The sequence below is a fragment of the Eulemur rufifrons genome, chromosome 15 (genome assembly GCF_041146395.1).
Source record: "Eulemur rufifrons isolate Redbay chromosome 15, OSU_ERuf_1, whole genome shotgun sequence".
NCBI lineage: Eukaryota > Metazoa > Chordata > Mammalia > Primates > Lemuridae > Eulemur > Eulemur rufifrons.
In genome coordinates, this window is record NC_090997.1 from 86,712,032 (window position 1) to 86,735,031 (window position 23,000).

General features: G+C 39.1%; 1 protein-coding gene across 1 annotated transcript in view; it reads right to left on the minus strand.

Moving 5' to 3' along the window:
• The window catches only part of TXLNB (taxilin beta), a 40,997-nt gene extending 39,516 nt beyond the window's left edge, over nucleotides 1–1,481 (minus strand). The window contains exon 1 of the mRNA XM_069488676.1: nucleotides 1,413–1,481. The gene's annotated coding sequence lies outside the window, so the exon portion shown is untranslated. The remainder of the gene's footprint in view (nucleotides 1–1,412) is intronic.
• Between the last annotated feature and the right edge of the window lie 21,519 nt (nucleotides 1,482–23,000).

A 23,000-nucleotide genomic window follows, 5' to 3' on the forward strand; every position in this document is an offset into this window, starting at 1 on the left:
GTCAAGAAGCTCTAGGAAAACTTAATAATTCTTAAGAAAGTATTTCATAACAAGGAAGGGATGAACTAGGGAAATGATGTAGATATAATAGGGGCTCTTAGGAAAGGGGGAGGAACAAGCTGAGTCAGAGATGCCAAGATTTCCAGCTAACACCATTTCTAGGGTTGCTATACATTGGCTTAGGCCTTTAAGTTACGATGTGATGCGTCTTATTTGTAAATAATTCTTAATGGCGATGCTACTAATTAGCAGCATAAAAAGAAGGCAAAATCCTTGTAATTCACATGTTCTCTTCTTATGGTGGCATGAAAGTGAAAATAAAAGCATACTGCTCTAAAAATTACACAGCTTCCTCCTCCCATTCTCAGGGCAGTAGTTGTCAAACACTTGGACACCAACAAAAATGGGAAGTTCAACGTACACACATTGCCACCCACTTGTAGTGCTCAGCCAAGTACTCAGAGGAAGTATTTTTTTCTTTGACCAATATGAATTTACCAACTTGATTATAAGATAATGCAGTATACAGCTTTGTTGTCTTCATCACTGGAATTTATTTATCCTGACCTCCACTTATCTATATATAACTTATGCTTTCCTTGAACTCAGAGAAAGACACATGGCACCTGCTGTCCAGCCAGAAGTTATTTTAAGCTATTCTAAAACGAGTCATGGCATTTAGCACTTCATCCTTGAAAATCACGAGAATAATTTTTCAATCAAATTGAAAATAGTAAACATTTGCTGGTTTAAATCCATATGTGGGTTTTAAAGTGTTGGGGAAACGATCTTAGGATGAATAGTAGGGTGAATAAAACCTAGAGTAAACCAAACTTCAAAACAATGAATTTTAAAATGGTTGTCCATAGGAAGTTTACTGTGGTTAGTCTAAATGCAAATTTTTTGTTTGTATTTGATTTATTTGTCACCAGATGCCACAATCATTAATTTTTTTAAATACTTAATTCCATGGATATTCTTTAAACTCCTTTTCCACATTTACTTTAAAACAGAATAACTGAATCCTCGTAAACCCAGGACAAGTCAATTCCTAAAAGTAGCCCCGGGACAAATCAATAAGAAGAAGAAAAAAAAAAAAAAACCAAAATCACTTTTAATTTATCCCTTTTACATTAATTAATTTTACAGCAAAGAAAGTATTTCTAAATTTTAGGTTATATAAACTTTATTGCCTTATTTTCCCCTCCCCAGAGGAGGAATATTTTTCACTTGTGTTGGCAGTCCCAGGGGACTATCCTACACACAATCCCTTCCTGAGCAACACGTTTTAATTATAAATACAACAATGGAAAGTTCTCCAGCAGTTCACTGGCAACCTCAAAGTTGCAAGTTTCGGACAGCACAAACCTACATCTTCTCACCGGGCTGAGGGGAGTGTTTGCCATACTTACCGGAGCGCAAGGAGCTAAGCAAGAAGAGAGAGGAAGGAAAGAGGCAGCACAAAGCAAGTCAGAGCAGCAACAGCAGGAGAAGGTGGGCTGGCTGTGTGCTTACAAGGGAGAGAGAAACCCCATACACATACACACAGTCTCTCTCTCTCTCCACACACAGGCAGCAGGAGGGAGGGGATGGGGGTGGAGAACGGAACATCAGATGACACAGCAAGAGAGAAATGCACCCAAGCTTCTCTAGCTGTCGCCAGGGGAAATATCTCAGAAAAGAGAAGCAGCTGGTAGATCTCAACAGATTCTCCATATTTTCTCCTTTTTAAAAATTAAACTCTGAGTATATAGCCCCTTTTGCAAGCGCAATCTCTCACCATTGTTGTGCTTTCGGGCAGAGATCAGTCTTTCTTATTTCTTGGTTTATCTCCAGGGTGGCTGATGATTCATCTTCTTCTTTTTTTTTTTTCCCCTTCTTGTGTGAGCTTAATTAGTGTCAGGTTTCTCACAGGAATCATGGATAAAGACAAACAGTGGCATAAGAACAGGGAGGTGATAGAACCCACCTTAATTCTGTTGGCATTGTTTGGCTTATTTGCCAAGTTTGAAATAGAAATTTTGATGGTTATTTTGGAACTGGGTTGGGTGTGGTGTGACCCCCGGAGCCCAGTCGTCCGCAGGTAGCTGCGTTCACGTCTCAGACAAGCCCTTCGGGAAGCAGTCTGCTTTTTCTTCCTTATCTGGTGGCTTTACCACCTTCCACAGCAGCTTTCCCTCCCTTTCCAGATCCCCAGTGTGCTCCTTCATCCTCAGAGAAAGAACCTCCTTATTTACCATGAAACACCTCTCTCTCGCAACTGGAATCCATCCCCCTTTTCTTTCTGTTGCTGGAGAATGTTCTCATCCTTCCAAAGCAGATTCCTCCATTGGAGTTTCTGCTCTGCGGACAGTCTGGCCATAGTGGCACTCCTTGTGGTCGGCAGAATAATGCCACCCAAAAGATGTCCATGTCCTGATCCCTGGAACATGAATATGTTACTGTACATAACAAAAGGGACTTTGCAGATGTGATTAAATCCTTAGAGCGATTTTCCTGGATTTTCTGGGTGGGCCCAATGTAACCGGCAGGGGTCCTTATGTGAATGAGAGAGGGAGGCAAGAGGATCAGAGTCAGAAAAGGGGATTTGGTGACCGACCGAAGCACAGGTCAGAGTGATGCAGGCCCATGACCCAGGAATGCAGGACACCCGTCCATGCTGGGAAAGGTAAGGAAAAGGATTCTCCTGTCCAGCCTCCAGAGGAACGCAACCCTGCGGACACGGAGGCGTTGATTTTAGCCCAGTGAAACTCATTTTGGATTTCGGACCTCCAGAACCATAAAATAAGAAGTTTGTGTTGTTTTTAAGCCACTGAATTTGCGGTAAATTGTTATAGCAGCAAAAGGAAACTAAAGCATTCCACCCCCAAACTTTTTCCCATCTCTTTCTTTGAGTTCAGGGGAGGCAGAAGATATATATAGATAAGGGCAACCAACAAGTAGAAGGTGGGATTAAAAAATCCCAGCGATGAAGACAATGAAGCCGTTTACTACATCATTTGATAACAAAGTTGGTGAATTAAAATTGACAAATGAAAAAAGTACTTTTTTCTAAGTTAATGAATACTTGGTGAGTGCCACAAGGTGGTGGCGTTCCATCCTGGATTGTGGCAATCCAACCCAATCAGATCTTTCAGAAAATACAGAAAAAAAAAAAAAAAAAAACCAGTGTTCTTCAAATTTAAAGAATGTACAGATCCTCTTAACAGAATAACTTAATGTTGAAATTATTTAAAGGATTCTATTATTATTTATACCAATATGTATTAATATGAAAATAAGGATATACTTCTTATGCTTATGGTAATGATACAACATGAATTTAAAAATGCATATATTTTTAAAACTCTACAAAACCAATAAATAGAATTCAAATTAATAATACATTTGTGTGGCAGATAGTGTTTTCCTGAACCCAATTGTTTCTTGCAGTATGAATATGTTACTGACTTCTGGGTTTTTTTTTTTTTTTTTTTTGAGTTCATAGTACTCTTCTATGATGTGCTTTGGGGAGTGACACAATTTCCTCAACATTTGATCTATTCTAATTCTTAACATAATTGTTACTCATATGGCCTGTTATGATTTCATGTGGGCTTCATTTGATACTCACGTATCATTTACTGCTTATTATGGTCTGAATGTTTGTGTCCCTCCAAGATTCATGTGTTGAAATCCTAACACCCAAGGTGATGGTATTAGGAGATGGGGACTTTGGGAGGTAATTAGGTCATGAGTGCAGAACCCTCACAAAGGGGATTAGTGCCCTTATAAAAGAGGCCTGAGAGAAACCCCTCACCCCTTCTGCCATGAGACGTTTCTATGAGAAGATGGCCTTCCATGAGGAATTGGGCCCTCACCAGACACTGAATCTGCCTGCACCTTGATCTTGGACTTTGCAGCCTCGAGAACTGTAAGAAATACATTTCTGTTTATAAGCTACTCAGTCTATGGTATTTTATTATCACAGCCTCTTTCTCATTTTCCTGCAACTACTAAAGTAGCGCTACTTGCCAGTAGCTTGAATAAATATACACATGACAGTTGAGGCACAAAAATGACAGTTACATGGTGGCTATCCAGAAGATCCAGAATAGGCGTGTGTGTTTTCAATTATAATTGAAATGCATACAAACACACAAAACCGTGGCTCTCAAGAATCCATGTGTGGCCTGATAGGGACCCAAAACACTAGGGTAGGTTAATAAAGAAGACAAATTTACAGAACTCAATATAAAATCAACCTTAATTGAGCACTAACTATGCTTCTAAGCCTTTGAGCTATTATAAGGAATATATTTTTTAAGAAAACATTTTAATTTTTATGCAAATGTTACAGAAAAATAATTTAAAAAAATCAAACAATGCTAAGAAGCTTATCCCAAGAAACAATAATGCCTTGTCCCCCCACCTTCTTCCAACTTTATCATGCTCTCCTGATGTAATAACATTAAATCCTTGTAGATATTTTTTATGAGATTTGTGGTCTTGTTTGTAACTAAAATGCCTATATTGCTGTCTATACACTCATCAATTTTTGGCATTACTTATTATCTTCCCATAATGACAGATGAAGATTCTCCCCCTTTTTCCTCTCTTCCTTTTCCCAATAAAATTAATTTAAATTTTTAATTCATATTCTGTGTTTTCATTGTTGAAATAATGTTCGCTCTTAAACCAGGTAGAGCACTGTGATTATCATTCCATTCCTGTGCAACTTTCTGTTTTTCCTGGAGTTGATGATTACCTTTTCTTTTCATTCGCTTAGGATTGAGAATATTCTGTCTTCCCAAACTGCATAAAAGGCCTGTAAAATATCTCTCCATACAATTTTCCCTAAGGTCAAATCTGTCAGATAATTTACATATTTTAGTATTTTCTTGGGGATAGCATCCCCACACGCAAACACCCTCAGAGCCTTGACCTCCTCCAGCCTGGTCTGGTGGCTTTCTAGGCCTGCTGCACAGCTGTGGTCCTGGCACTTCCTTTGCTGTCATCCCAGGAATTCTCTTTTCCTGTTTCCTCACTTGCATTCTTCCTCCATCTTGGTTCACTTCCTCATTTAGTGGAACATATCTGGTGGCTTCCTGGGAAAGCATTTACTGGAGACTGTGTGTGTCTGAAATGTCTTTTTGCTACCCTTATACTTACTTGATGGATAGTTTGGCTGGATGTAAACTTTTAGGTTGAAAATCATTTGTACCAAAAATTTTAAGACATTTCCCTCCGTCTTTTAGTTTTCAATTTTTCTCTTAAAAGTGCAAGGTTATTTTTATTCCTGATCTTTTGTGTATGATTCATTTATGTTTTCCTCTCTGGAACCTTTTAGGATCTTTTCTTTATCTCTGATGTTCTGAAGTGTCAGAATGATAAAATTTGATGTGAGTCTTTTTTCATTTATCATTTTGGATGCTTAATGGGTTTTTAAGTCTGGAGACTCATGTCTTTAACCTCCTTCCCCTTTTGTCATTGTTCCTCACCCTTGTCCTCCTCTGGGCCCCATATCCCTGAGTCCAGAGCCTTTCTGGTTAAGCTTCTCCAGAGAACAATCTATAGGAGTCCTGAAAGGGACTTGATTTTGTGGTACAGGTTTGGGGACTCTTTGTTCTGGCTGTTCCTTCTCCTAATTAAAAACAAACAAACACACTGGATGTGGTGGCACATGCCTGTGGTCCTGGCTGCTGGGGAGGCTGAGGCAGGAGGATTGAGTCCAGCCTGGGCAACAGAGTGAGACCCTATCTCTTAAAACAAACAAACAAACAACACAACACAACACAACATCCATTAAAACATCCTACTATTTATAGTTTCCTGCCTTACTACCACTTTCAATAGTATCTCCATTTGCTGGGTATTAACCTCAAATTCCTTAGTTTTTTCAGAGTCTACCAGGCAAATTAACTTGCTCTCGCTGGTGGTCTTTCCCACTGACTTCCAGCCCCATTCCTGCAATGTGCACTTTTTCTGTTAAATCATTTACCACTGAGTCCTTTGTTCTAGTCCTCATCCATTGTGGTTTGGGGTTTATGGACTCAATTCTTCTGGTTTCCCTGACGTTAGTTTCCTTTTCTAATTTTTGTTCTTCTTGTTGTTTGCTGACAAATTTTAGATTAAGAAGAGGTCAGAAATATCTTCACATTGCCATTTTGGAGGGAGGAAGGTCTATTTAACCATTATAACAGTCCAGTAATGAAATAAATTATCCCCCAAAATAAGAGTCTACAGTACTGGAAATATGCAATAGAGACTTAATTGTTCTTTCCCTCAGGAATACTAGTGAAGAAATTTCTGGAAGGGAGGGGAATTAAATGAAATGACTCACTTAAGATCTCTTTCAATTGAAGAGTTTATAAATTCTATGCTTTTTTATGATGGATGAAGGGAAGCAGAAGTCATATAATAATTAAGATTATGAGCCTTAAAATCAGGCAGCTTCTGTGTGAATTCCAGATCTATCTTTTACTTAAAGTATATTTTAATTTCTTTAGCTTCAATTTCCTACTCTATATAATGAGGACTACTTATTTTATATGATTGTTATAAGACTAACACAGTAAATGTGGTCTAATATGAACACATAATCTCTAATTAACTAATTCCAATAATCATGTGTTTAAATGAAGCCTATGAATGGGAGTTAATATTTCCTATACTGATAGCATTTTCACACTGTTGCTGCCCAAAACCAAGTTGAAGGCTGAGAATCTATTGTATCATCTCTTGGTCATGATATATATATATATATATATATATATATATATATATTGGACCTAGGTTAGATCTGGCTTGGGGTAGGGGCACAAATCTTTGTACACTATTCCTACTCAGGAGGTGTCACCTCTGTTTTTCTAAAATGGGGTAAAAATGTAGCCCTGTGGCCAAAGAGAGATTATTTTCTATTAGTCTAAATACAAAACCATGTAGCGAGTTAAAATATTTAATTCCCATTGTGACAACTCTTTAATTTGTACTGGTTGTGTGCAGTTGATTTCCAGAAGTGAAGTATGATTCACACCCTGTGAAAAGAATTTGGTTTTATTACTTCAAGGCAAGAATTAGGCATTTGCAATATTTATTGTTTCTAGTAAAAGATAAAGTGGACTAGCTTTCATGAATAAAATAGTTTGAAATTTGTATAAATATTGGGTGCAACACTTGTACTTGGAAAGAGTTCCACTTCTAAAGTAGCCTTATTAAATTATACTTATATTTTTTACAATAACAATTTAATCATGAAACTCTTCTTATAAATAATGCAGATAGAGTCTAGGCTAAGCTTCTTTCTACTGATTCTCTGTTTAATCTGAATTAACAAGACACTGCTGCATGCATTCTATAGGGGAGATTTGGCTCATATCAGTATTTTCTTCAAAAAAATCAGAATAAGATGTGCTATTTGGCAGTAATGTCAGACTTCCCCATCTTTGAAGAGCCCCTCCTCACACCACTGCTGGATGTAGTAGAGATTCAGGAGCACAGCACTGTGTGTTGACCTGCTCATTCAGTGTGTCCACTGAGGGTAGAGCTGGGTTTAGTGGCTGCCATGGAGTATAGTCATAACATTTCCCTGGGGCAGGCTTTATAGTTCCAACTCCTGTGTGCCAGCAAAAGGGCTCGAAGGCAACGTGATTGAAGAATGGAGACGTCTCTCCTCTTGGTCCTGACTAAAGCATGTGTCACCATCGGCTTGCCCAGCAGAGTTCCAGGCCACTCCTTTGGGTAGGGATCTACTTGTGGCATGTGGGCAGGGAAGCCCTGCTGGCATTTGATGGCTTGATGGCTGCTGTGCTGTGTGCAGAATCTTGGTGAGGAAGGGACCTCACAGATGATTTCCCCACCTCCTTCAGACTTAGAGGTCCTAGAGCCACCCTGATCTGTCCTTAGGTAGATGACATTTGATTAAAACTCTTGGCATAACCCTGGGGGCAGAAATTGCTGGACTCCAGGAGCACAGGTCACCTTTTTTGTGGTGTCCTATTTCTTCTGGCTCATGTTACCTACAGCAAATTTGGGAAATATGTTCCACTTGAAAGAACTCTGGTCATGAAATACTAAAATGAACCTCACTAATTGACAAGAAGAAGCCAACAATGTAAACGGACTGAAATGTCAACGGCCGATGGTCCCAACTTTGAGGGTGCCAAGCCACCCATAGTTTGGACTGGTACCTCCTTCCAGGGATATTTCTTATCTCCCTCCCCTTTTCTCATTCCTCCCGTCCTGGGGTTTGATGGCTACTGTGGGGTGCACAGAATCTTGGTGAGGAAGGGACCTCACAGATGATCTCCCCACCTCCCTCAGACTCGGAGGTCCTAGAGCCACCCTGATCTGTCCTCAGGTAGATGACATTTGATGAAAAAAATTGGGCCTTCCTAATAAGGCAGCATTACCTGCCAGTAGTTAAATAAAGAAATAAAGTCTCCAAAAATGATAGATCCATGATGTTTTGCCATACAAGCACTGTGACTCCTTTCAAAGGTTGGATAAAGGCATCCCTTTCAAGCAGCCTTTCTGAGGTTTTCTAACTAATGACTACAAGGCTCATCTTTCACTACTCTGCTTAGTATCGTAAACTCTTTTGATTGTCCTCCTTGAGAGTCACGAGTGCTTTTTTCCCCTATCTGAGTGTCCTGAGGCCTCTTCTCCCCTGCCCATCACAAAGCAATTCTTGAGCTGGGGGGGCTAAGGTTGAGCTTGTGTTTAAAAGAAAACCTGTCATTATCATGTGTTAGAAAACAGGGTGGCCACCTAGTTATGAGCTGGTGGCCACTTCTCTTTTTCCTTTTTGGCAATGCGATTCTTATCAAAGAGCGTGGACCTATTTTAAAATTCTATATACGTGCTCTTTTTCTCCACAACAATGTGGTATGGCTTTGATAAGATCTAGAACCACACAGATTCTGAGAATGGTGGAAATGTTCAGCAGGATAGGGACTGAAGGAGCAAATGCCTACACCCTAGGTACCTTGCCTCTTTATCTTCCTAATTATGTCTCTTTTTCACCTCCCTTCTGCAGTGAGGGCATACTTAGGCTAAATGTCCATTGCTAGGCTCAGTTGTCTTGGAAATGGGCCATTTCTGAGCCTGTCTGTCTGCCTGTTTGGACTTTGAGAGCCTTTCGTGCTCCTAATATCTCTTATGTGACTTGTTCGTCCCTAGACTAGATTAACTTACCGGTGTGCTCCTTAATTCAAGTTCAAGGACTAGGAAGAAAGCATTGCATCTCTTCAATTCTTTAAACCATTTTAGGGCCCCCATTTAGTATAAATTTGGAATTGTACTAGTTAGGACCCTAAACTGTAGTTGGATAAGCCTGAACTGCCTCATTACCTAACACCAGGGTCACTATTCATACAAAATAGATGTGGGACCCCTGGGCTTGTGGAATATGGTGTTCCTGGACTCAACAGCAGGAACTATGGCCAGGTGAAATCATGGTATCCGAGAGAAGGACAAACTCCTAATTGACTTCCTCACAGATACCCCAGAGAGGTTGTGAGATCATTAAAAAAAATGAAGGAAAAATTACAGGGGAGTCCTCTCAAGCATCTTTACAGGGCCAAGTGCAAAAGATGGTACCTTAGAGGACCTTGCTGAGGGGAAAATATAGCTATATCAAAAGCAGCGATACTGAGGAACATAGTGAGACCCCATCTCTACAACAAATAGAAAAATTAGCTGGGTATGGTGGCACATGCCTGTAGTCCTAGCTACTCAGGAGGCTGGGAGGGAAGGTTATTTGAGCCCAGGAGTTCGAGGCTGCAGTGAGCTCTGATGATGCCACTGCACTTTAGCCAGGCAACCCAGTGAGACACTGTCAAGTAATGATACCTGCTATTCCCAGGGACGTGAATGCCTGAACAAACCATCACAACCTCCAATGTTGCTCTGAGCCTCAAATGTACCTTCCTATGAGATCCCCATGAACCCCCATATAGCCTTTTTCTAGGACTGCTAGGAAATCTTCTATAGGTTGTATGGAAGAGTAAGCCCCTGAAATATGACCCCTGTGTCTCCCAGGGATTAGAAGAGCATATCCTAGAAGTAACAGGTTTGGAATACTCAGGGTCCTCCCCAAAGGAAGTGCTGCCCTGCAGCATCCCACATGGAATGGGGCAAAGAGCCCTCACCAGATGTCTGTTCACAGAAATCAGTGCTTCCACTGCCTGGACCTTGCTTTCACAGTAACTGGATATAGATAAAAACGAATGAATCCTCCCCACCCTCCGTACATATGGAAGTATTCAAATATGTATAATTGTAAGCAACTCTGTGTGTATTAACAAAAAAGACTTGTCTCTTCCCCAAAACAAAACAAAGAAACTAAATAAAGCAAGCAACCCTTGGCAGGCTATTAACATATTATACGTGTTTAAAATTCCGAGATCTTAGGAGCTAAAGAATGAGTGTCTGTTGTTGGCAGAGGCAAAAACATGCAAACAAAAAAATACACTTAATTGATACTATGAGGGTTTATTGGGTGAAAGCATATGATACTAAAGATTTGTATTTGAATATTTTGCTTGAATGAATTTATATATACTTAGCTAAAAAACAGGATGACAATATACATGTATGTATATAAAGTTAAATATTTTATGAATTAAGCAGTTTTAAATGAGTACTTTTTTGTATGTTGAAGACTTAAGCTCACAAAGAGAAATTTAGCTTTATGCTAATAAGAAAAAAATAAGGCTAAGAAAGAGATGAGAAATTTGGGCCTGACAGAGAGAAAAAAGTGCACTGTTACAAAACTGTCCTAACAGCAAAATCCCCAGTTCTAGAAAGATAGTAGTTGAACAGCAGCAACAATAAAAATTAATCTAGTCGGTTTTGTACAATATTTATTCCAAAACTGGGTGATTTTGTATTGAAAATCTGTTAAATTTTGAAAGGTAATCATATCTATATTGTACAATAAAACTGGGAAATTTAATGTAATTTTGTGTTTTTCTCCATAAGGATAAGTGACACAAATTCAGATTTCTGCATAAAAACTGACATGGAAATATGCAATTACCTTATGTAAATGTACATAGTATTTCCATTAAACTGTCTTATTTTGATACATTCTGCTTATTTTCTGATATTCTAAAGTGGTTTGTGGAAGTTTGGATTCATAAAATATTAAAGTAATGGATATTTTTATTTATCCAAAAACCTCTGAGAAATTGGAGTTCTATACTAGTGTCATCCATAATTACATTAACATATGTGTTTTTGATAAGTGAAAATCCATCAGATGATACATTCAAAATATATGAATTTTGGATCATGTGCCAAAGGAGAGATTTTCAGTCTAAAGCTCACAAGCCTGAATTTGCATGTAATGTTATTTGTAGACCAAGTCTTTCCTTGATCTTCCTGCAGAAAATTAAACACTTTGAACTGGTCTGGCCCTGGGTGGAAATAGTACTAACTAACTGGGCAACTCACTTGGGTTCATAAAATTTGAACAAAACACTCCATGATGTATTAGGTTGCTGAGGGAACAAGGAAATGTTTCATGGTATGTACAGGAAAGGGTTTATGGCTCAGGAGAGAAAGCGAGATACCTTTTAAAAGATTTAAGATAAGGGCAAAGTTTAGGAGAGGTAAAATTTAATTAAATGTGTGAAATAGAAATTAAAGAGGAGTGGGAAGAATTAATTTGCTCAGCATCAACTTGTGTAAATGAATTTGTACTTTTAATTGTGCAATATGTCATCATGAACCACAAACAAGCTCTTTCCATCCTCTCAAAGTAGACTGGACTAGCTCTTGGACGCTCTTCCAATAGCTGACTATTAGTGCAAGAAAGAATTAGTAGCCCAATGCCTCCATTTAATGAGAATGCAAAACTTGCAGCTGTGAGGATGCTAAAGACCTCAAATTCAAATGCACTGAAACAAGAGAAACAAACCGTCTATCAAAGCAGCACCCCCATAGCCACAGAGAATGAAGGCTGAGGAATGAGCTTATTAATAGAACTAAGTACTGTAGTTGGAATGCATATCCTTTCCAGATCCTTTCTAAAAACAAAAGTAACTGCATAGAAAATGTTGAGCTTCATTCAGTACTTTATTGTTCATATTGATATTGGTGTGGGTATCTTGGAACTCTTAACCAATAAAAAAAATAAGTAATTATTCATACTTGTATAAGAGACAATGTGGTACAATTAAAGAATTCCTCCAAATAAGGAGGAACATTATAATTTTAGAACAGAATTAGAAATATCAATATAAACATTAAAAGAAAAATTTTATATTTTGTCACAGAAATAACCTAGGAACAATGTTACCCCATGTTGTATCCCATAAAAAAAAACTAAACGTCTTTAGAGAAACATCTCAGTCTATGCTTGGCTCAGGAATGTACAAGATAGCTTGAATCATCTCATGCTAGAAAGCAAGAAGGCTTTTAAAGATTAATAAAGTCATATCAAAAGACATAGGAACCTGGCTAAAAGAAGCTACCATTAGCCAAAGTTGTACCATTAAAAGTTTTAATAAATCCTTCAATCAACTGAAATACATTTAATTGTTAAAAACCCATGATTCCATAACAATGAAAAAAAAGGAAAAAAATAACATGAAGTATTTGAAAAGAAGGTGAAGAATTTATTGCTGCTGAGTCTTGTTATTTATTTGGCATTATTGGTTCATCTACTGTACCCACAAAGAACACAGAAACAAGTAATGCTACATACATCACTTAGAAGGCATTTTCTGATACAAGGTGGGAATATCAATAGAAAGACTCCATAACTTGTGGCTCCATGTCAGGCAAAGGTCATGGAAAGTATTCAAAATTCAACTGCATCAGTTTTTAAATGATGCAGACAATGGGAAGTAATGTATCATGTAAAAATATCTTTAAAAGTAAATAGAAAATGCAAACACCACCACGATGCACAAAAGGAGGTCACTTCAACTAAAACAGCAGTAAAAGAAGAGTTCAAGAGGTGACACGCCTGCTCATGTGATTGAAAAATAGCTGCAATAGGCAGCAGGATAAAACAAACCTTCAGAAGAAAATAATTGCAAACAAAACAGATAGGCAGAGGTAACTAACCAAGATCCTAATAAGACTACTCTGCAGAAACCAGAGAAACTGAAAGTGAAGGGAGTCCAACCCCTGATGAAGAGAATGAAATAGAAGCCACATCCATTGGTGGCATAAACCAAGTCTTTTCAGTGGTCCTCAAATATCTTTTCTTGTTAATCCAGACGTATTTGCATTCACTCTTATTTTATTTGTTTACGTATGTATGTATTTATTTATTTTTATTTCAAAATATTAAGGGGGTACAGATGTTTTTGATACATGGCTTGAGTCAGGGCTGTAAGTGTGCCCATCAGCCAAATAGTGTTCATTGTACCTGGTAGGTGGGTTTTTGTCCTTCCCTTCCTCCCCCTGGCTCTTTTCTGGTTCCTAACAAAGAGTAGAATTATTTTTTATAGATCTGTGAAATATGCTGTTGGTATTTTGATGGGGATTGCATTGAATCTGTAAATCACTTTGGGTAGTATGGACATTTTAGCAATGTTGGTTCTGCCAATCCATGAGCATGATGTTTCTCCATTTGTTTGTGTCATCCACAACTTCTTTCCTCAAAGTTTTGTAGTTCTCCTTGTAGAGGTCTTTCACCTCCTTTGTTAAGTATATTCGTAGGTATTTTGTTTTCTTTGTAGCTATTGTGAATGGTACTGAGTCTTTGATTTGACTCTCAGCTTGACGGTTATTGGTATATAGAAATGCTACTGATTTGTGTGCATTGATTTTTATATTCTGAGGCTTTGATGAATTTATTAATCAACTCCAGGAGACTCTTAGTGGAGTCTTGGGGTTTCTAGATATAAGACCATATCATCAGTGAAAAGCAATAGTTTTACCTCCTCTTTTCCAATGTGAATACCTTTTATTTTTTTCTCTTGCCTAATTGCTCTGGCTAGGACTTCCAGAACTATGTTGAATAGAAGTGGTGACACTGGGCACCTTTGTCTTTTTCCAGTTCTGAGTGGGAATGCTTTCAACTTTTCCTCGTTCAGTATGATGTTGCCTGTGGGTTTGTCATATATGGCTTTTATAATTTTGAGATATATTCTATCTATGCCTAGTTTGTTGGAGGTTTTTATCACGAAAGGGTGCTGGATTTTGTTGAATGCTTTTTCTGCATCTATTGAGATGATCATGTGGTCTTTGTTTTTGCTTCTGTTTATGTAGTGAATCACATTTATTGATTTACATATGTTGAACCATCCTTGCATCCCTGCGATAAAGCCCACTTGGTCATGCAGGATTATTTTTTTGGTGTGCTGTTGAATTCAGTTTGCTAGTATTTTATGGAGGAGTTTTGCATCTATGTTCATAGGGGATATTGGTCTATAGTTTTTTTTTGTTGTTTTTGTGGTTTCCTTAGCTGGCTTTGGTATCAAGGTGATACTGGCTTCATAGAATGCATTGGTGAGGATTCCCTCCTTCTCAATCTTATGGAATAATTTATGCAGTACGGGTACCAGTTCTTCTTTGTAGGTCTGGTAGAATTTGGCTGTGAATCCATCTGGTCTGGGCCTTTTTTTGTTTTTGTTGGAAGATTTTTTATTACTGCTTCAATCTCACTGCTCATTATTGTTCTGTTCAGGAGTTCTATTTCTTCCTGCTTGAGTCTTGGAAAATTGTGTGTTTCCAGAAATTTGTCCATTTCTCTACATTTTCTAGTTTATGTACATAGAGATTTTTGTAATATTCATGAATGATGTTTTTTATTTCTCTGCTATCAGTTGTGATATCTCCTTTTTCATTTCTGATTGAGCTTATTTGGGTCCTTTCTCTTCTATTCCTGGTTAATCTAGCAAGGGTTCTATCAATCTTGTTAATTTTTTCAAAGAACCAATTTTTGTTTCTCTGATCTTTTGTATTTTTTTTGTTTGTTTTCTATTTCATTTAGTTCTGCTCTGATCTTTGTTATTTGTTTTTTCTGCTGGCTTTGGGTTTGCTTTGCTCATCCTTTTCTAGTTCCTTGAGATGTGATATTAGGTTGATAATTTGTGATCTTTCTGATTTTTGGATGTGGGCATTAAGGCTATGAGTTTTCCCTTTAGGTATGCTTTTTATGTGTCCCAAAGATTTTGATAGCTTATGTCTCCTTTATCATTCAGTTTAAGCAATTGTTTTATTTCCATATTAATTTCATTACTGACCCAATAATTCAGTAGCAGGTTGTTTAATTTCCATGACTTTGTGTAGAATTGAGTGTTACTCTTAGACTTGATTTCTAGTTTTAATCCAGTATAATCTGAGAATATACGTGGTATGCTTTCAATTTTTAAATATTTGTTGAGACATGTTATATGGCCTAAGATATGACAATCTTGGAAAATGTCCCATGTGCTGATGAGAAGAATGTATATTCAGTAGTTTTTGGGCAGAATGTTCTATAAATGTCTGTTAGTTCCATTTATTTTAGGATCCCATTTAGGTCCACTGTTTCATTATTTATTTTCTGCTTTGATGATTTGTCCAGCACTGGGTTGTTGAAGTCTCTGGCAATTACAATGCTTACTATTTATTTCCTTGCTTAGCTCTAGTAGAATTTGTTTTATGTATCTGGGAGCTCGTGTGTTAGGTGCATATACATTCAGGATTATTATTCCTTCTTTCTATCGAATTTTTTCTTTTACCATTACATAATGACTATCTTTGTCTTTCTTTACCATTGTTGATTTAAAGTCAATTTGTCTGATATGAGAATGGCTAGATCTGCTCTCTTTTGGTTTCCATTTGCATGGAGTATTTTCCCCATCCTTTTGCTTTGAGCCTGTTTGCATTCTTGTGGTTTAGATGTGTCTCCTGAAGGCAGCAGATACTTGGGTTGTGTTTTTTCATCCATTATGCCAGCCTATGTCTTTTGAGTGGTGCCTTAAAGCCATTAACGTTAAGAGATAGAATTGATACGTGTGATGCTGTTCTGTTCATCATAACGGATAGTACCTCATTGCTTTGTTTTTCTTCTTGTGCTATTGTTTGAACTTTGGCTATTTTGGGTGATTTTACGCTGGTGCGTATCTATTGTGCTGATTCTTGTGTAATGTAGTTCTGAGTATTTCTTGCAGGGCAGATCTGGTCCTGACAAATTCCCTCAATATTTTCTTGTCTGGAAAAGACTTAATTTCTCCATCAATTGTGAAACTTAGTTTTTCAGGATACAAAATTCTAGGCCGGCAGCTATTCTGTTTGAGAAGATTGAAGATGGGGGTCCACTGCCTTCTGGCTTGCAAGATTTCTACTGAGAAGTCTTCTGTTAGCCTGATTGGTTTTCCTTTATAGGTCAGTTGTTGCTTAAGTCTAGCTGCTTGTAGAATTTTCTCTTTCATTTTGACTTTGGCCAGCTTGATTACTATGTGTCTTGGAGATGTCCTATTTGCTATAAATCTTCCCTGTATTTAATGACCATCTTGTATCTTGATGTCTAGATCTCTGGCGATACCAGGGAAGTTTTCCTCAATAAATTTCCTTGAATAGATTTTCCATGCTTTTAGCTCTTTCTTCTTTTCCCTCAGGGATACCTACAATTCATGTTAGTTTGCTTTGCATTGTCCCATATCTCTCTAAGTGATTGCTTTGCCTTTTTTGTTCTCTTGTCTGCCTCCTTAAATGACTAGGTTAGATCAAGAGCCTTGTCTTCAAACAGATTTTTTTCTTCTCCTTGGTTTAATCTGTTGCTGAAACTTTCTGCTGTGTTTTGAAATTCCTTAACTGACGCTTTCATTTCTTTAAGTTCTATTGTATCCTTCCTTATTTTGTCCAGTTCTTTAGTGACTTTTTCATTAATTTCCTGAAATGGTTTTTGGCTTCTTTTTGTTGGTCTTCAACTTTCTCTTCAATTCCATTCATCTTATTTGTCATTCATGTTCTGAGTTCCATTTCTATCATTTTGACAATTTCCTTGTAGTTGAAGTTCACTGCTGTAGCTCCATGCGATCCCTTGGGGGTGTCAATCTGTTTTGATTTTTCATGTTGCCTGGGTTCTTTTGCTGATTTCTTCTCATCTTAAACCTCTTTTCTCAACTCAAGGGCTAACACTTTTGCAGGGCAGCTGTTCCTTGCTGAGAACTTGACTGCTTGATTAGAAGAAGGGGAGTTCCCTAGATGGCACTTTCCCCTCCCCACTACTTTGAAATATTGATGTGGCAGAGGAGGGGCATGTGCACTAGAGGCCTGTAATGCAGCTGTTCTGATTGTTCCACTTGCCTGTGATTGCTTCTGCTCAAACCTGTGCTGAATGCTGTTTGTGTTGGGTATTGGGTTGTTCACCAGATAGCTGTAGGATGTTTGAGTTGAGAGCTGGGTGAGACCCTCTTCACTGAGCCTGTTGTTCTGGGGATTGCTCTATCTAGGGTCTACCCACGGGGGTGACAGTAACACCTGGGTGAGGCTATCTAGGTAGTTGTCATGGGTTCCCGAGCTGTGGGTGTTTGCTCAAACCAGGTCGCAGTGTACTGGTGGCTCCAGGCTGGGGAGTCCCTGGTGGGGCATTGGCGTTGGACTTTGGAGTAGTTCCTCTGGCCCTATGGTGGTGGTGGAGGCTCTGGGGTGGGGTCTTGGGTCCAGGTGAAGGGCTGGAATTTTGGGGGCAGTGTCCCAGGTCTGATGGGAGCTCTGGTGCTACAGGGGTAGAGACTTGGGCTCTGTCATGAGAACCTCAGAGCTGGGAGGAGGAAAGAGCCAGAAGCAGGGCTTCTGAGCAGAGCCTCAGAGCCAGGAGTAAGGCCTTGCGGGTGGCCGGGATGACCTGACCTGGAGGGTCGGGTCAGGGCTGAGCAGGTAAGAGGCAGTTGGGGCCTGGAGGGAGGAGTTGGGGCCAAGCAAGTGGCAGGCTGTTCCACAGCCTTGGGGACTGCCCAGATGTCAGGTTACATGGGTTGAGGTCGGTTCCAGCGGCCCAGGGACTGCAGAGTTCTCCCTGCCCTCCCCAGGACCCACCAAAGCAGTCACCCAAAGCCTCTGAGGTTGGAGCCTGCTCCACCCCAGTTAATTCCCATGTTCAGATCTCGCTGCACTGTAGGGGAAAAGGGCTTGGCTCTTAGTCACAGAGTATGGCTCAAAGCTCCAGTTAGTCCCCTCACTACCCAGCTCGATGCCGACCTGATGCTGTGCACCCGAGAGGTCAGGATGGCTTTAGCTGTTGCCCAATCCCCACTGTGCCTGTTGTCTGGTGGAATGACTCTGCACAGACCCCAGCCAGGTCCCCAGTCCAATCAGGTAGAGGTCTGTGGTGGTGGAGGGAGCCTTCTCACAACTCACACAGAGCCAGCAGGGTGTGTGCAACACCCCAGTGCTCTACCTCATAGTAGTCTTCCCCGCGCCTTCTTCAATCTTATTATATAAATAACTCCATCATCTTTTTTTATTCCCACACTGAGTGTCCCAGTTACTTCTCTGTGATTTCACAATGTTGCTTCAGAGAAGAGCAATCCATACACAGGCAACTGACTGCATTTTCCACTTCTTTCCTTGGGAGCCGTGAGCTGGCAGGCCGCTTCTAGTCCGCCATTTTGTTCCATTTCTGTATTCACTCTTTTATAAACTCAAGTTTCTGGTAGCTCTAAGAGGACAGTTTAAAGGAGAAAATCCCACCTTATCCCATTTTTTATAAAAACATATTTAGGCGGGTCCTTTTTTTTAAAGTGAAAATGCTTTTTTTAAAAAGAGATGAATGACTATCTTGTGTGTCGATACTCCATAGGCTGCAGAAGGACAGTTTTGATAACCTGCAATATTAAGTATAACTAAATAGCAACTTTTGAAGTCATAAGCACACATTCAACATGACTTAAATATTTTCAATCATTTACCTTTTTCACTCACTTTTAAGTAGAATTGTTCCCCCAAAAGCCCACTCCTTGTTCTTAGCTCTCCCCTCGGAACTGTGACATCTTTGGCAGTGGTAGTCCGGTTTTCCTTATTACTTGATTGATGTGTTATGAAAGATTGCAAATTTTTGAGCATGTGGTGTGTATGTATTAAATCATAAATTGGAGGCAAATGAGATCTGGCAGCTTATCAATATTTTAAAATATTGGTATTTACATTCTTCTATTTAAGGACAATTTGCCTAAAAATTTTGAGATAGAAAGTCAATGGACAAATTGCTATGTATTGTAACTGTATGAATTTTAAAATTTTGGGTGTTTGTATTAAGAATTGCTTATAAATAGTTGCATAACATCTGTGGACTGACCATGGAACAAAAAATCATTTATATAAAACAATGAAATGGGAAGTCATCTATATATTTTATGATGTTACCAGTTTATGAGTCTTTAGAGTCAAATAGATATTGACACATTTTAAGAACCCCAAACACATTGAATGGATTGTCCTGGACAGGAGCTATAGATTTCTATAGGCAAATGGAAGAATTAAATACTGTGTATACTATAAATCCAAAGAAGTGGGCTGAGTGAGAAGTTCTGTCAGAGTTGTTGAATTATTAATGTAATAACTCTAAGTAGAGTTTTGCCTGTACCATCAAGTCTTGGGAAAGGATCCAGGTCTCTCATCTGTCTTCTGATAGCAAATCTCAATTAATTAGGAAGGGATTGATCTGTAATAAGTATGCATCTTTTAATCCCAAGAAGATTTGGAATTAAGTATAGAAAAACTAAAAAGAATCAAAACAATTTATTAGCATTTATGTCAAGTAGGGAATTGCAAGATCTACTGAGGAAAATAGCCCTGATTGTAGCATTTTATCAAGTTTCATTACAATGATCTATTTGCTCATATCCCCACAACACAGTGAGTTCCTTAGGAACAAGGATGGTGTCTTTTATCTCAGCTTTCTCAACACAGGGCCTGGTGCAGAGTCAATGCCCAGTCAGCATTTTCAAATGAATAATGGGGGTCCTTAGGTTGTAGTGAAATTTGGTTCTCATCAGTATCTCCTTCCAAAGAGATCAGAGAAAAGTCTGCCTCATTCCAGCACTACTGAGCTGATCCCACTTTGAAGTCTCCCCCCTGCAGCCATTTCAGAATGTAGTAGAAACAGAGGAAAGGTTTTCTCAAATGTTTTTGGTGTTTGTTCCAGGGCATGCTTACAGATGGAAAGGGTCAAACTTCTGGGATGCTCCAGAAATATAGCCCATGACATTCTCTGTGAAAGCATGTGCTATCTTGTTCCTGCTCCACCCTAATTTCCCGAGCGACTGCCATACCTTGGGAGGAGGGAATACCCTACAAACCTGCCAAACAACTTAGTGTGCCATCTGCAAAAGAAGGCAGAGGACTTTCTAGCCCATGGACCAAGCAGCCTCTGTACCATAGAGTCTGGAAATTCACCTAGAGCAACCGCCTGTAGGTAAGACTCAGGTCATGTGACTCCCAACTGTCCAATCAAAGTGGCTCCATGGTGACCTCTGAACCAGGAGGGAGGTCTAATCTGGGCACCATAAAACAAGACACAGACCATAACCAGTCCTTTTTTGCGCCCTTCCTTTTGCTCTCCCTTTGCTGTGATAGTGGGTCCAGTCATCATCTGTGGTGTATGTATCATGCTCTGTAAACCTATGTCTGGCTCTTGCCCTATAATCCTCTCTCTCTCTCCTTAATAAACCTCATTTTTGTGCTTGCCTTACTTTGGTGTGTCTGGTCATTCTTCGACCATGAGCACAGTGAGAAGCAACATTTTCACACTGAAATCTGACATATGCAATTATGAAGCCTTCAGACCAAGCTCAGAGCACCCAGCTTCCTAATGAAAAAGAGTTTTAATTACTAAAAAGGATATGTATATTATTTTTGGATAAATTTTAATATTATTGCACTAGAGAAAAAAATGTCACTGTGTTTCAATACCACACAATTGTTAATTCTTCCTATATTACACACTTATTTTGTGTATATGTACTAATATATGATAATTGATGAAATAAGGATATAAGTGTCAGTCAATTAATCAAGAGCTGAGGCAAACACACAAGTTTTCCAGCCTCCAGAGGGTTTGATCAGCTCTCTGCCTTCTTTGTTTATGGTGTACCTTGTGTCACCAGGAATTCAGGTTGACATCGTGGCCCTAATGCTTTTTGAAATGTTGATTAGCAGAGTTGGAAAAACTTTTCAAAAATTGTCAAGCAATTCCGTTTGCTAAAATAGAGACTTCAGCTTATCTCTGAGCCATATCATTCCTTTGTTTTGCATAAAACCTCTGGACCGGGTAATTTAGTTATACAAATGTAAATCAAGAATCTGTGGGTGGATCTGCATGCAGGACCTTGTTGCAAAGTGTTCTATTTGGTGATCAAACAGTAATGTGTCCACAAGCACAGGCCATGCTTCTGAGACTTTACTTTGTGATTGTGTCTGTGTGTATGTGGTGTCTAGGATTATGAATTTAGAGTCTACTGCTGAAAAAAACCCTCTTACGTGACCTTGTGAAGCTGTGTATGTTCTGCCTTAAGTAGTTTGCTGTTAGTTTTGTTTTTACATGAGATGCTCTGAAACGGAGGAGCCCCAGAATGGAGATCCAGAAAGAATCTTTACCTCATGTAGATGGAAAAATAGTCAAGTGAACAGGACTGGGTTGTTTGCAGCTCTACCTGGACTGGACTGTTTACGTCCTGAGTCAGTTCCAGCAACAATAACCAAGTACCATAGCCTGGGCGACTTAAGCAATAAACATTTATTTCTCACAGTTCTAGAAATCTGAGATCAGGAGGCCAGTGTGGTGGGGTTCTTGGTGAAGCTCCTCGTCCTGGTTTATAGATGACATATTCTCACAAGGTAGAGAGAGTGAACTCTAGTCTTTCTCTCTTTTTAAAAGGGCATAAATCTCATCACGGGAGTTCCACTCTCATGACCTAATTACCTCCCAAAGGCCATACCTCATAATACAGTGTCACTGGGGCTAGGGTTTCAACCTGTGAATTTTGGAGGCATCCAAACATGTAGTCCTTAACATGTCCTATATGCTGTATGAGTTAAGAGTGAATAATCCAAGTTGATTAACACTGCACTATTATGTTTTGGCATTGTTCTGATGGGGTCATGAGATAAGATCACACTCCTGTGGGGAGGGCAAAGACTTTTTTGTGAAGGAGACATTTCTTCTTCTTGAATAAGTGGAATCAATCTTAGGACTTTAGACCTGAGGAAAACTACAAATCAACCTCTTTTTCTCTCTTAACTTGTCTTAGATAATCTGGACTCTTAGACATAGTTATATTCAGAGGAGTCCTGGTAGTTGGACTAATTTGACCCTTACTATGTTCAAGGTGGCTGGGGGCAACCCTATAAGGACTCTGAAGATAAGTTGAGACTGAACTATGAGGGTAACCACCTCTTGTAGCATTTGTAGGATACCTTTCCATTTGGGTACATTGTATCAGAGAAACTATAGTATACTTTATTAAATGCTGCAGTCTGAACTTAGCTGCGTGAGGGAGAGTTAAGGGAAGGGTCTGACCCCTAGGCCTGGATGGGTGTTGGCAACGGCCATCATTTGTGGAGTTGTAGAACCAGAATATGCCACCCCAAAATATGACTCTGACACAAGGATTATTTTGACCTTATTATTTTGAGAAATAGCATACATAGAGAAGCTCTGAAGACAGTGTATGAGTTACCCTTTTGTAAGGAAAATTTACATTTATAAAGGAAATCTCCATTTGGGAAGGTGTCTCCCTCTCTGTACCCAGAAGAGAAGGCTGACTGTAAGTCACAAGAGACTCCTATCAGTGGAGATGGCACTGACTTAAATCTGCATAACAAACCCTATCCTTTATTTACCATAGGTTTCCTGGTCACCTTCCCCTAACTTACCACCTCACACCCTTTGTTTCAGCTGAAGGTAGTATTTAAGCCCAAATTCTAGTTTCTCCAATGTATATATTCAATGTACATGTTAATAAACTTCTGTTTGTTTTTCTTTTGTCAATCTGTCTTTTGTTACAGGGGCCCTACCTAAGAATCTAGAAAAGCAGAAGGAAAAAAATTTTCTCCTTCCCTATAGAATATAG